Genomic DNA, 13,676 nt, shown 5'->3' on the forward strand with positions numbered 1-13,676 from the left:
AAGAAAGGATGCCTGACCAAAACAAGGCTTCTAGCTTCAAGTCAGAGAACAGGCATGAAGCCAAACTTTCTATCAGAAGAGTGGGCACAAAACAGCTGCCAATTCCAATCGTTAGGGGCACTGCCAAAAAAAAAAAAAAAAAAAGCTATGGGGAGACAAGAAAGGTTGCCTCAAGCACAACACAAACTAGAAAGTAGAAATCCAGCACAGCACTCGGCTACTCCACCAATGGCTCACATAGTGCCTTGACATAGTTAGTGCTCAATAGAGGCTTACTGATTGACCAAAGATATCTCTATTCTAACTAAGTCAAGGAAGTTCTTTCCTTTAAGGGAAACACATTCCAATGCTCCAGGATGTTCTTCCCCAATCCAGATGAGCTGAGACAGCTTCTGAGCATCCAGTGAGGAGAGGTGACTGACACCCAGGGCTCCAAATCCACTAAGTAATGGAGCAGGAGGTTCAGCTCCCCCCAAAAGCTGTTCCCCATCGCAAGAAGCACATCAGTTCCTTTCTTTCAAAGAGCAAGGCTGTTCAAGTCCCCATGGAAGCAGGCCGATGGATTATGCTCTTTTACAGGAACCATGCTGATCAATGACCCGCTTTCCCCGTAGCATAATTCACATTCACAGCCAAACCATGCTGCACTCTAGCTTTTCCTTAAAGCTTCTTCTCCTCCCTCCTTCCTCTGATGACAGTCCATACATGAGAGCCACATGAATATCAATAACCACAAAGGTCTGGCTTCCTCTTTTAAAAATCATGGGCCCAGGACCCCCTAATCAGAAGACAAATGGTGTCAGTATGAAGCAATATTAGGAGGAATTCAGATTATGACAGCCAATCCTGCTGTCGTATCAGTAGAGTTCTTTCCCATGACGTAGTTGTGCCATGCTCTCGTTTCTGGTAATGCTAGTCAATGCAGAACCTGTGGGTATGGATACAGGCATTGCATCCAGGTGGGTCTCAATCACAAAAAAACAAAGTAAGCTCCTTGTTGTCTGGCAGGGCTTGAGGAATGGCATGTTCTAGTTATTCAAATCATCTGAGTTACCATATATTCTAATGACCAAGCTTTACACACCTCATATTAAACGAATATTGAACAAACTGAATCTTTGTTAATGCAGATAGCACTTGGACTTTACAGTGCCTTACAATCATCCTGATTAATATAAGGAACACTAGAGATGAGGAGAAGGACCAAGTAAGAAAAGGCCAGCAATTATCCACACATGAACTTATTTACTGCTCACCAGATTTATTACAGTGAAATTCTGGAAGCTGAATGGCTTCAGGGAAAGCATAGCCAGTTTTGGTAAAGACAGGATAACATATCTGAGAGCAGGATTACGAAGACTTGGAAGGTTTGGCGCTCGCCCCAATCCTTATTTTTTCTGCTAAAAGGCAGGCTACACATCAGACAAATCAACCAAAGTTACTTCTGCCTTACTGTTTCTGAAAAGTTGAAGGGAAGAAAATTCTCAAGTTGTGTAATTTAAATTTCTAAATGTAGGTTCTAATCTGTCCCCCCAGTTTTGGGGGGAAACTGACTAAAATCACTGATAAACAAGTTTAGGTTTTTAAGGGTTTATTGAAAAGATAGTAAAAGAAAGAGAAAGATTGGAGAACAGAATTCCTATAACCTGGCAATCCTAGCTTTCCTAATCTCCTCCTTCTGAAGTCTTGTCTCTACCACAGCGATGTCTCACAGCCAAAGAGACTGAGCTCCCCTGCGCAGCCTCCACTTCCTCCTTCCTGTTCTCTCCCCAGAAATGGGAGGTTCTTTCAAGTTGACTGGTTGACTGGGCCCGAAAGTGGTCAAAGTTCAAAGTGGGTTAGCTTCTGAGAACCAGGCTTTCTTAAGTACCCTTAAGTACCAGCCTGATGTGCTTAGAATCTCGTTACCTATAAATCAGCCAGTAATCCAGTCAGCAGTCAGCCGCCTTATCCAATTCAATCAGTTTAAATTAATCTCCAAGTGGGCTCCTGAGTATCTGCTAAATCTCATCCTTTCACATTCCATTATCTTGACATACAGTCTACTATAGATTGAATCATTTCAGTTAAAAAAAGAAAAAATTCAGGGGAAAAAAAGTAATGATAGAGAAATATATCTATGTCTACGTCTATACAGGCACAAGAAGCCAGACTAATAAACAGAACATTTGAAACCTGAAGTTCTAGTCATGGAAAATCTGGTGCTTAATAGATTATTCAATTCAAAATGAGGTAACACGTACTCCGAATTTTTCTACCAGTCTGGTTACAAATGAATGGTGGAATACATGAGGTACATCTGTAGGTATGAACAGTCTGATTCAAAAGGACCTATCTTCAATGATAAAATGTCATGAAATAAAGGATTCAGCGATCCTGCTTGATCTTTTCTAATCGGAAAAGAAAAATTTGAGATTTTAACTAGTCCTCTACATTTTGTTTAATGCTGAACTACAAATCAGAAGATATCTAGTCCAATCCAAGTAGTCTTCCATCCAATGAGGAAGCCTTCTCTACCACTAGAACTTTTCAGGAAGTTTTCTAGTGCACACACCTACATTTAGCCTCTCTACAATTTTGTCTGGGGCCAAGCAGAACAAATGCAATCCCTTTTCAAAAGACAGCCCTCAAATAATTAGAGTCTACCATCCTCCTCAACCCAAGACTTCTCTTGTGCATTCCTTTAAACTATGCTAGTAAGAAACAGCCTTCAATCCCCTCCCTCTTCTGACTGTCTTCCTTAAGACATGCTCCAATGCAGGGGCAGCTAGGTGGCACAGTGAATAAGCACTGGCTCTAGATTCAGGAGGACCTGAGTTCAAATCTGCCCTCAGACACTTGAAATGCACTAGCTGCGTGACCCTGGGCAAGTCACTTAACCCTCATTGCCCTGCAAAAAAAAAAAAAAAAAGACATGCTCCAAGGAATTATGCCCAAAGGGCTATCAAACTGTGCAAACCTTTTGATACAGCAATACCACTGCTAGGTTTATATCCCCAAAGACATCCCCCCAAAAAGAAAAAGAACCTATTTGTTCAAAATATTGCTAGCAGCTCTTTTGGTGGTGGCTAAGAATTGAAATCAAAGAAAGGTCCCATCCATTGGTTTTTGGGGTATTTTTTTGTTTTTTTTTATTTTTTGTGGGGCAATGGGGGTTAAGTGACTTGCCCAGAGTCACACAGCTAGTAAGTGTCAAATGTCTGAGGCCGAATTTGAGCCCAGGTACTCCTGAATCCAGGGCCAGTGCTTTATCCACTGCGCCACCTAGCCACCTAGCCGCCCCCCCCCCTTTTTGGTTTTAGGCCCATCCATTGGGGAATGGCTAAACAAGCAGGGAGGGAATAGGGGAAGAAGGCAAGGAGGGATAAAATTTGGAACTCAAAACCTCGAATAAAACTTTAATAAAAATGTGTATTACTTAAAAAAGACAGGAAGACTTGAGTTCAAATCCGACCTCAGACACTTTACACTTACTAGCTGTGTGACCCTAGGCAAGTCACTTAACACCAATTGCCCTACCCCCACCCAAAAAAGGGGGGGGGCAGCTAGGTGGCGTAGTGGATAGACCACCGGCCCTGGATTCCGGAGGATCTGAGTTCAAATCCAGCCTCAGACACTTAACACTTACTGGCTGTGTGACCCTGGGCAAGTCACTTAACCCCACTGCCTCACCCCCCCCCAAAAAGACATGCTCAATGTCCAATAAATATGAAGAATGAAAAGAAATTCGGGAAAGCTTGTTTGAACTGATGTAGAGTCCAAAGAGTCTACAACAAGACTAAAACCAAGAAAATGATCTACCCAATGGCCTCAATGATGCAAAGAAAACAACACAAAGAGACATCAGAAACTCTGATCTGATGTCAGTACCAATCTTGACTTCAGAAGAACTGATGGTAAGTTTATCAACTCTCGGCAGAGAGAGTGGTAAAATATACATGTGGCATGAAGCAAATGTGATCACACATAGTCAGTGGTTGGGGTGATTTCTTTATATTTCTATGTTACAAAGAAGAAATTTTTTTTTTGAGGGAGAGTTGGATCAGTGTGAAGTGACAGTGATATTTTAGTAAGCATCAATAAATATGAATTTTTAAATGCTGTGTCCAGAATGGTGTATGAATATGATGGAGTATTACTGTGATATCAGAAACAATGAATAGTAAGGATTCAGAAGCACAGGAAGGACAATATAAAATGATGCAGAGTAGGGCAAGGAAAATTAGGAAAATAACATGTGCAATCATGACAATCAACAGGGAAAAAAAAAAACAAAAATAAAAACTGAATGCTGTTTAACTAAAATGATGCAACTAGGGGCCCCAAGGAAGAGATGAGAAGATGTACTTCCCTCCCTTCGAAAATGTGAGGGACTATGACTATGGACTATTTATTTCAGATTAGGTTGATTTGTTGATTAGTTTTGCTAAATTGTTCTTTTTACTCTTTTTTATTCTTTGTTATAAGGATAGATGGTTTAGTAGATGAGAGTGAATTATATTTGAAAATAAAGGCAGGGTGGCTAGGTGGCGCAGCGGATAGAGCACCAGCCCTGGAGTCAGGAGCACCTGAGTTCAAATCCGGCCTCAGACACTTAACACTTACTAGCTGTGGTGACCCTGGGCACAAGTCACTTAACCCCAATTGCCTCACTAAAAAAAAAAAAAAAAAGAAAAGAAAATAAAGGCAATAAAGATATTTATAATTTTTTTAAATTATGCCTATTTTTTAATGCAGTGTCTATAATTAAATCCGATTTTCCAGATATGAAATGACCAAAGGAGAAAACAGTAGGACTAACACTTACTTCCCTCATTCTCCCCCCATGCGTTTGTTTTTTGGGGTTTTTTGTGAGGCAATTGGGGTTAAGTGACTTGCCCAGGGTCACACAGCTAGGAAATGTTAAGTGTCTGAGGCTGCATTTGAACTCAGGTCCTCCTGAATCCAGGCCCGGTACTCTATCCACTGTGCTACCTAGCTGCCCCCCTTACGTGTCTTTTAATGCAGCCTGGGATCATGTTAGAGTTTTTTGGTTGCTGGGCCACACTGCTGACTTATACTGATCTTACAATCCATTAAAACCACCGGGACTTTTTTTTTGCCATAAACTTTTATCTAGCTTTTTAAAAAATCGAAGTGTAGAGCTTTACATCCAGTAAGTTCACCTTATTAGTTTTGTCCTATCATTCTAACCTGTTGATTTCTTTTTGTATCCCACTTTGACATCCAATACGCTGGTTCTTCATAGCCTTGTGTTATCAGCAAACTTGATTCTAGCACTATCTATGTCTTTATCCAAGTCACTGATAAAACTATTGAACAGAATAGAACCATGGATAGTCTGAAGCACTCCACTAAGGATCTTGCTCTTTAGCCTAACACAGCTCACCTCTTTTTTGCGGGGTCTACATTGGGAAACACTGAAAATATCAATTCGCACTTATACCATACTTTAACATTTCTTCACAAGCCCCATTGAGACAGACAATGGGAATATGATTTTCCCCAACAGTGAGGTAGTTTGTCTACAGTCACACAGCTAGAGATGTACTTTCAGCTTCTGAACCCCCGATCTCCTGATCCCCCCCTCCCCCAACTCCTGCTATCTCAGAGTGCCTCTGCTAAAGAAATTAGGTCATAATTAACTCAGCATTCTGACTTCACTGTCCCAACCCCTTGGGAAAAGCTGTCAGGAACCCTGCACCCACACAGGTGGGGGCACCTGCTCTTTGTTCTCATTCAGAACATCTGAGCAACTGGACTTAATAAAATGGACCTTTCTAACCTGGAAAACACTTACATGAACTGATGCTGAGTGAAGTGAGCAGAACCAGGAGAACATGTGTACATACACAGTAATAGCAACATTGTGTGATGATCAACTGTGATAGACAATTCCAAAAGATTCCTAATGGAAAGTGCTCTCCACATCCAAAGAAAGAACTACAATCTGAATGCAGATCAAGCCACATACTATTTTCACTTCCCCTCCCCCATGGTTTTTCCCTTTTGTTGTTTCTTCTTTCACAACATAACTAATGTGAAATATGTTTAACATTACTGCCCACGTATAACCTATATCGGATTGCTTGCTGTCTTGGGAAGGGGGGAGAAAAATTTGGAACTCAAAATCTTACTAAAAATGAACTATGAAAACTATCTTTACATATAATTGGAAAAATAAAGTACTATTTTAAAAAACAAAGTACTATTTACAAAAAAAATAAATATAGACCATTCTCTAAGGCAGGGGCTAGTCAACAAGTTACCAGGGTCTAGGAGGAACTACTTCTAGAGCTGCATTTCCAAAACAATCTGGCTACAAAGCATTTTTGGACTGAAAGACAGCTTAAGGTGCAGCTAGATGGCGAAGTGGATAGAGCACTGGCCCTGGATCAGGAGTACCTGAGTTCAAATCCAGCCTCAGACACTTAACACTTTACTAGCTGTGTGACCCCTGGGCAAGTCACTTAACCCCAATTGCCTGACTAAAAAAAGAAAGAAAGAAAGACAGCCGAAGCCCCACTGTTGTTGTTGGGACTATTATGGGGCCCAGAGCACCCCAGAAGTTCTCTGGGGTACATCAAGGAACCTTCTCCTTGAGAAACTAAACCAAAGGACAGGACACACCTAAAGAGATAAGTGGAACCAGTTTGGACTGAGCTAGCTCCGGGACCTCCATCCTTCATCCTAGTCTCCCTCAACCCTGGGGAGATAAATTTGGGTGTGTCTGCTGCCTTTGTGTCCAGAGGAGAGAGATGGCTTGAGAGATCTGCAGCCACCCCTCACCCAATTCCCCCAGCCACTACCAGTGGGGGATGGTCCTCCCTCACTAAGGGAACTTTCCACAGTCAGATGGTCACCCCCATCAGTCCTGCTTGTCTCCTGCTCAAGGAGATTGGTATCTCAGAGCCAAGCTCTGTGCCTTTCTCCCCATGAGAAGTCCAAGTATTTCTTTCATGGTTTCCCATTCCCTTCCCTTCCCCTGCCACTAAATAAACAGCTATCTTATCCTAACTGCTTTTGTGTGCAAGAGGGTGTAATTCTTTAAAGAGGAATTCCTAAGGACCCCAAACCCTTACCCCTATCCCCTACCCCAAACCCCCCACCCCATTTTCCCCATGACAGGACAAATTAGGGAAAGAGAATAAAACAGAGATAAAAGTGGGGTTTTTCAAGCAAAAATAGAGAAAACCAAACCTATTTTCATGCCAAAAGGGAGGCAAGCATAATTTATTTATGTTAATACACTAACAATAATAAAGAATAATAAATGCATACAATATGTTAATACATTTAATGTAATAGCTCATAATCTGGAGAAAAACACCACTTACACCATCGTTTTCTCATTAAACCTATGTGTTCATGTGGTGCATACCATCAGGATCACACACACACAGTCTGGTAAATGCTTCCCTAACACAATTTAATTAACATTACTTCTACATATCTCAGTGGAAAACTCATCCCTATTCCCAAGCTTGCCAATTGTAACCTGAATATTGTTGAGAAAACAAAAAGGTGAGAAAAAAGATTAAGTAGAAGCCAAGCAAGAAGTGACACATGGTTATGGTGAAACTGGAGAAAAAATACGAAGGGGAAAAAGACCAAAAATAAAAATTAAAAAATTCTCTTAAGCTGTTTGCTCGAGGTCTCCCAGGGAGCTGACAAGAAAAGCCAAGCACAGAACACTGGGAACAAAACAATCAGTCCCTTAGTCTTTCCCAGTCACATGTCCCTGATATCTGGGCTAAGCTTCATAGGACCCTCTTTCACCTTCCACAGAACATTCATCTGCACTACCCACTCAGAACTACTTCCTCCCAGTCAAGGGTTCTTTCCTAATGTCCATTTCCTGGGGATGTTAGAGTGCCATAGCAACCTCCAGGGACCTGGACACCACACCATTCAGTGAAGTCACTTTGTAAATCATTCTGGAATAGCGATTTCACAAAAATAAGTGCTTCTTACTGCTGGTCTGAGCAAAATGCAGCTGCTTCTTGAACGAAATCAAAGAGAAGGCCAGAGTAGGCCAGGGAGGCAATGCTGATTCTAACTATACTGTTTATGCTACATTTTCAGTGTAAATAATGATGTGGGCAGGAAATTTGGGGTCCAATTGATGGTGGGTGGTCCCAAAAGAATTACAAGACTCAGTGACTCAGTTTCCCAAGTTTTATTGCAATGCTGTGAGTGATCACAGGGAGAGAACCAGAAAAGTGGAAAGGTATCTTTCAAATAATGAAAGAAAAGACAGTTATATTTATAGTATAGATTAACTGATTGTCAGTCTCATAATAATCTCCACCTTGGGGAGGTACAAGGGAAGGCCTGTCCTACTCATAATATTCTCCACCTAGGGGGTGTTACAAGGGAGGGCTTATCCTAATTTGGAGTTCCTGGGGATCCTAAGCCAACCCCCGAGGCGGGTACCTTTTTCAGTGGAGGTGTGTTTTGGGGGCTTACAGGTCATAAGATGAATCTGGGGACAATTTTGGCCTTTTCTGCGAATGTCTCTTTCTGATTCCCATGGCTAGTTTCAAAACATAATCATTTTTCATTAGAATTTCTATAGGTTGTCTTTTTCCTTTATTGTTATTTTGACCTGACCCATTATGGGTTATCTGGTCCGTTATGGATGTTGATCACTATGGGTACCAGAACCGAACATAAGTTATCCATTAACTGGGATCTGACTCCCTTTTGGAGCTAATATCTGAATTAGAGCTTGGGTCTTAGGTTTTTCTATTAACCCCGTTTTGCCTCAGTTACTAACCATGATATCTCAAACCCTTCTAACTCCGGTCTTTTATTCTTCTAGGAGAAAAGCCTGCCTCTCCCCTTACTCAAATAAAAGTGCTACAGAGATGCTAAAGTCTGGCACTCTCCATTTTCCTGAAAACAATGAACTAGGAACAGAACCAAGAAATGGTCTCTATTCTTGACTCTGCAAGTGACTTACCATGTAATACTGAAATCAGATACTGGGTTTAACTCAGATTCCTCAGTTCAGAGTGCTAAATCGAATTCTAAAGCAGACCAACGGTATTTAAAATGTTGACAGTCTTAGATATTCAAATGCAAATGAAGAGAATCTTGGCTAAGAAATCTCACCTCTCTTCATCCTTCACCTCCCCCCAAAGGGGCAGAGTGAGCATGAATACTTCTGATTAAAAAGGTCATTTAACTAGAGGGTTATCCAAATTTGCCCAAGCTGAGAAAACAATCATCTAAAAGCTGAGCCAAACCTAAAGAAAAATCATACAGCAGCAGGTCCTCTTCTCTCTTTCTGTTTTAGGAGTTTCCAAAGAATCTGGGTAATAAAAGTTTTCTCGTCCGTAAAATGAAGATGATCTTTAAGGTTGATTCCAGCTCTAACATTCTTGAGTCTGTGTATAAGGACACCCTGCAGATATTCACATCATCTTAGTATAGTGGGATGGGAAGGACATAATTAAAGATTTAAGAGTGTGGTCTACTTATACTGAATGAGGTCATTGAAAATTTGGTAAGCTGTCCCAGCACTAAGAAGCATCTGCAAGAGCAAAGTTGAGTTATCAGATATAACTTCATTCAAACAGATAACACAATTATTCTTCCCCGATTTCCCAGCAGTCAGGATGCCATGGCAACAGCTAGCTCTTTCCCAGAATGCACCACTTCAGCCAACAGCTCTGACATACAAGATTTCCAGTGTACCACAGCTTCCTTTGGTACCAATATGGGTCAATTTAAAAGCTCATGGCCTTGCCATAATTTAAGGGGCTTACAAAGAACAGAAGAAAAAAAAAAGAAACTAAATGGAGGAAAAACAACTATGCTGTAAAGGAAGTAAGCCTGCATGAGTTTGAAAGGCTGGCTCATTTACACTGTCATACAGTATTCTAATTCTATTTTATGGCCACAAGATGCCAGTAATTCTCTGTACTTTTTTATTTCTTATCACCTTTCTGTTAACAGTATGATCAGTCACATTTTACACACACACACACACACACACACACACACACACAGAAACTAGAACAGAGAAGAATTTAGACAATTAGAGCTTCATATTACCAAGACCCTCACTCAGAGCCTCAATCAATAGCCCCAATATATGCCACTAGTTATCCTAGATTTTCAGAGCTGGGTGCAAAAAGGCATTTACAGGAATACACCTTAGCATCCTACCAAAGGCTGGACTTCCCCAAAGGGAAAAGAGAAAGTCAACACTAGGGCAGCCCTTCCACGTAAAGACATCAAGAAAGCCAGAACCCATCAGAAATTAGTTATCCGTCCCAGCACTGGCCCTGGGCTCAAAACAAACAAAAATCCTGGAGAACAACGCAGATAATCCTGCCAAAAAAGACAAATATGTCACATAAGCACGAAGAGGAATGTTTTCAATGTAGAAGACTGATTATTTTATTGGGCTGGGCCTAATTCTCAATTCTGATTAAAAAAAGACACCAACGCATTGCCCAGCTAGGTCCCCCCAGCTCCCCTGCCCCCTCCCCCCAAAAGGCACTTGCTTTCATCACAGAACGAGATTTTAGATTTTCAAACAGGAAAATCCATCTTTTCTACTAATTGTCAAAAAGGCGATGAAACATTAAAAGCGACCTCGATCTGAAATTCAGCATCGCGTCCAGCTTAAAGACCTGAGCTGGGGGAGGGGGCGTGGGCGTGGGGGGAGGGGAGCGCGAGGGCGGAGGGGCGTGGCTCCCCGCTAGGCAGGGAGGCCGATGCCGCACACAGGCCCTGAGAGGGTAACTCAAGGCCACACCACCATCCTCTTCCCCCCACAGCGCTAAGAGAACAGGCGGCTGCTTACGTAAGAAAATCCAGGGTGGGCAGGGCCCGATACCCCCGCCGCGGTGACTGGCGGGGTTCTAAGGCCCTGGCCTGGGAAGCAGGGGAGAGAGAAGGAAATTACCTCAATGTGGCGGGCCTGCAGTCACTAAAGAAGTGACGCCTTCCTTTCTTGCCCCGGCCGTGGGGATCTCAGGTCACCAAGGTTTCCCGAGTAGTACCAGCTCCACGCCCCGCCCCCAACGGGTTAGGGATCTCGGTGCACCGAGCTTGCAACCCCACGATACGTAACCCCTTGGCAACGCCGGGAGTCCCAGACCCACACACCTGCCTCTCAGGTCCCCGGAAAGGCTGCCACCCCCGCTCGATCCCCAGCGTCAGGATCGCCGGACCTCGTACACGGAGGCGTCAGAGGCTCAATCCGCGTCGGGCCCAGGACCACGACGTCACAAGCTCCAGCTCACCCCGTGACAGTTATGGACAGCCGGGGGAGGAATTGGTGCACCTCCCAGGAGTCGGTCACGGCGTGACGTAACGCAGGAGGACGAGAATCTACCTCCCACGCCCCGGGGACTCACCTGGGCCAGACCTGCCGCGACTGTCACATCAGCTCCCAGCTCACGGGCGGGCGGAGGCAGCAAGTAGATCTCAAGCGGAACAACACAGCGACTTCCGGTCTGTGGCGGTACCCCACTTCCGTTTGCCTGTGCTACGGGGGCTGCGGAGGCTCAAACCGGGCCAAGATCCCCTTTGCTTTCCCGACCGGCGTCTATAGAGCTTTCGTTTGCTCGGCCCTGGAGTCCCGCGAAGGGGCGTGGCCCTCCGCTTTTTAAAGCTACAGGACCCGGGGCTTGGGTCCAATTGGCATTTTGACTGGTTAAGGATGATGCAGCTGTCAAAACTGAGCTGGAAGGAGAAGGGAGGAGCCAGAACTTTGCATCCCGCCATGCAAAGCCAGCCAAAGCTAAGAAAGGTAGCTGAACTCTCAGAAGGATCTTGACAATCTTAAACATTGCACTGAAGCCGCTAAGATGAAATTCAATAGTGATAACTGCAAAGTCGAAATCTACTTCCCCCGTTCCTTAGCATTTGCCTGAAAACTATCTGATAATGTCAATGCCCTTCAAATTCAATATGAATCAACACTGACATGGCGGTCAAAATAGCTAGTAGGATCCTGGGGTTCCTGTCCAGAAATAAAGAGGGGAGAGTCCTTCTGTGCTCTGCCCTGGAGAGGACACAACTGGAGTTTTGTATTTGCTTCTCAGTGTCAGCTTTAAGGAAGGATGCTGTCCAGAGGCGGGCAAAACCAAAAGGGAGTTAGCTCTTGGCACTGCGCTAAAAAAGCCAAAAACCCCTCTCAGGAACAGTAGCAATTCGAGGTATGCAGAGGCAGCAAGTCAGTCAAAAAGTAATGGGCAGCGGGGCAGCTAGGTGGCGCAGTGGTTAAAGCGCTGGCTGTGGATTCAGGAAGACCTGAGTTCAAATTCGATCTCAGACACTTTACACTTACTAGCTGTGTGACCCTGGGCAAGTCGCTTAACCCTCACTGCCCTACAAAAATTGGGGGGGAAAAAAAGTAATGGGCAGCAACTGAGATCCTTAGAGGAATTAGAGAGAACAGGCTAGACAGAAAAAATAGCAGAGTGGTGCTGCCCAGGGGCACACAGCTGGATGACACTTGCCAGGCTGGCCAGATAGTCTGAGGTGGTCCAAAGGAGTACATGTTGCCCTTGCAATGCATGTATGTTTCTCACCCGTACGTGTGTTTCCCAGCTCTGAGTTCCTATGTAGATCTACCCTCGTGTGTGTGTGTGTGTGTGTGTGTGTGTGTGTGTGTAGGGAGGGGCCATTTATTTTGCTATGCTGTTTAATTTCGATTTGAAATAGTATGTTTGGGGGCTGTTCAGTTAAAAGAGTTATGTTTCTGAGTGGATGTTGGCCCACAAAGCCTGCCTTAAACTTGGGCTAGTTTGGGGGATGGGGAGAACATCCTGTGACTGGATCTGGGCTACAGATCATTAACCCTCTCTACTATCTTTAATCTCTCTTGATCTGTATTCCTTCCAACCCTTTCCTGGTGGAAGGGTCAGTAGGGGAAGCAACTTCTTGCAAAAATCCAGACATTTCATATCCTAATAAAGTCTTCATCACATCCTGTCACCCCTTTGGGGCTCTCATCTTTTATCTCTTCTCTTTCCCTGCTGAACTCCTTACAAATTCATCTGCCTCAACTAGGCACAGACCAACATCTTACACCTTATACTAAAATTAGGTCAAAATGGGTACATGATGTAGATATAAGAGGTGATACCATAGGTAAATTACGAGAGGAAGGAAAAGTCTACCCTTCAGATCTTTGGAAAGGAGAACAGTTGATGACCAAACAAGAGATAGAGAATATTATGAAATGCAAAATGGATGATTTTTTATTACATTAAATTAAAAAGGTTTTGTACAAACAGAAGCAATGCATCCAAAATTAGAAGGGATGCAGAAAGCTGGGAAACAATTTTTATGTCCAGTACTTCTGATAAAGGCCTCATTTCTAAAATATGTAGGGAACTAAATCAAATAAGAATCCAAGTCATTCCCCAATTGAAAAATGGTCAAAAGGTATGAACAGGCAATTTTCTGATGAAGAAATCAAAGCTATCTATCACCATATGAAAAAAATGCTCTAAATCACTACTGATTAAAGAAATGCAAATTAAAACAACGCTAAGGTACCACCTGACACCTATCAGATTGGCTAATACGACAAAAAAGTAAAATAATAAATGTTGGAGAAGCTGTGGAAAAATTGGAACACTAATGCATTGTTGGTGGAGCTGTGAACTGATCCAACCATTCTGGAGAGCAATTTGGAATTATGCCCA

General features: G+C 43.1%; 1 protein-coding gene across 3 annotated transcripts in view; it reads right to left on the reverse strand.

The window, feature by feature from the left end:
* UBOX5 (U-box domain containing 5) overlaps window positions 1-11,530 on the reverse strand; it is a 38,122-nt gene extending 26,592 nt beyond the window's left edge. The window contains exon 1 of one of the 3 annotated variants that reach the window (XM_043969940.1): window positions 11,376-11,530. The gene's annotated coding sequence lies outside the window, so the exon portion shown is untranslated. Of the gene's footprint in view, window positions 1-11,124; window positions 11,270-11,375 lie in introns of those variants that run through there. The other 2 variants (XM_043969939.1, XM_043969938.1) reach the window with 2 other exon arrangements.
* Between the last annotated feature and the right edge of the window lie 2,146 nt (window positions 11,531-13,676).

This window comes from Dromiciops gliroides, chromosome 6 (genome assembly GCF_019393635.1).
Source record: "Dromiciops gliroides isolate mDroGli1 chromosome 6, mDroGli1.pri, whole genome shotgun sequence".
Lineage (NCBI taxonomy): Eukaryota > Metazoa > Chordata > Mammalia > Microbiotheria > Microbiotheriidae > Dromiciops > Dromiciops gliroides.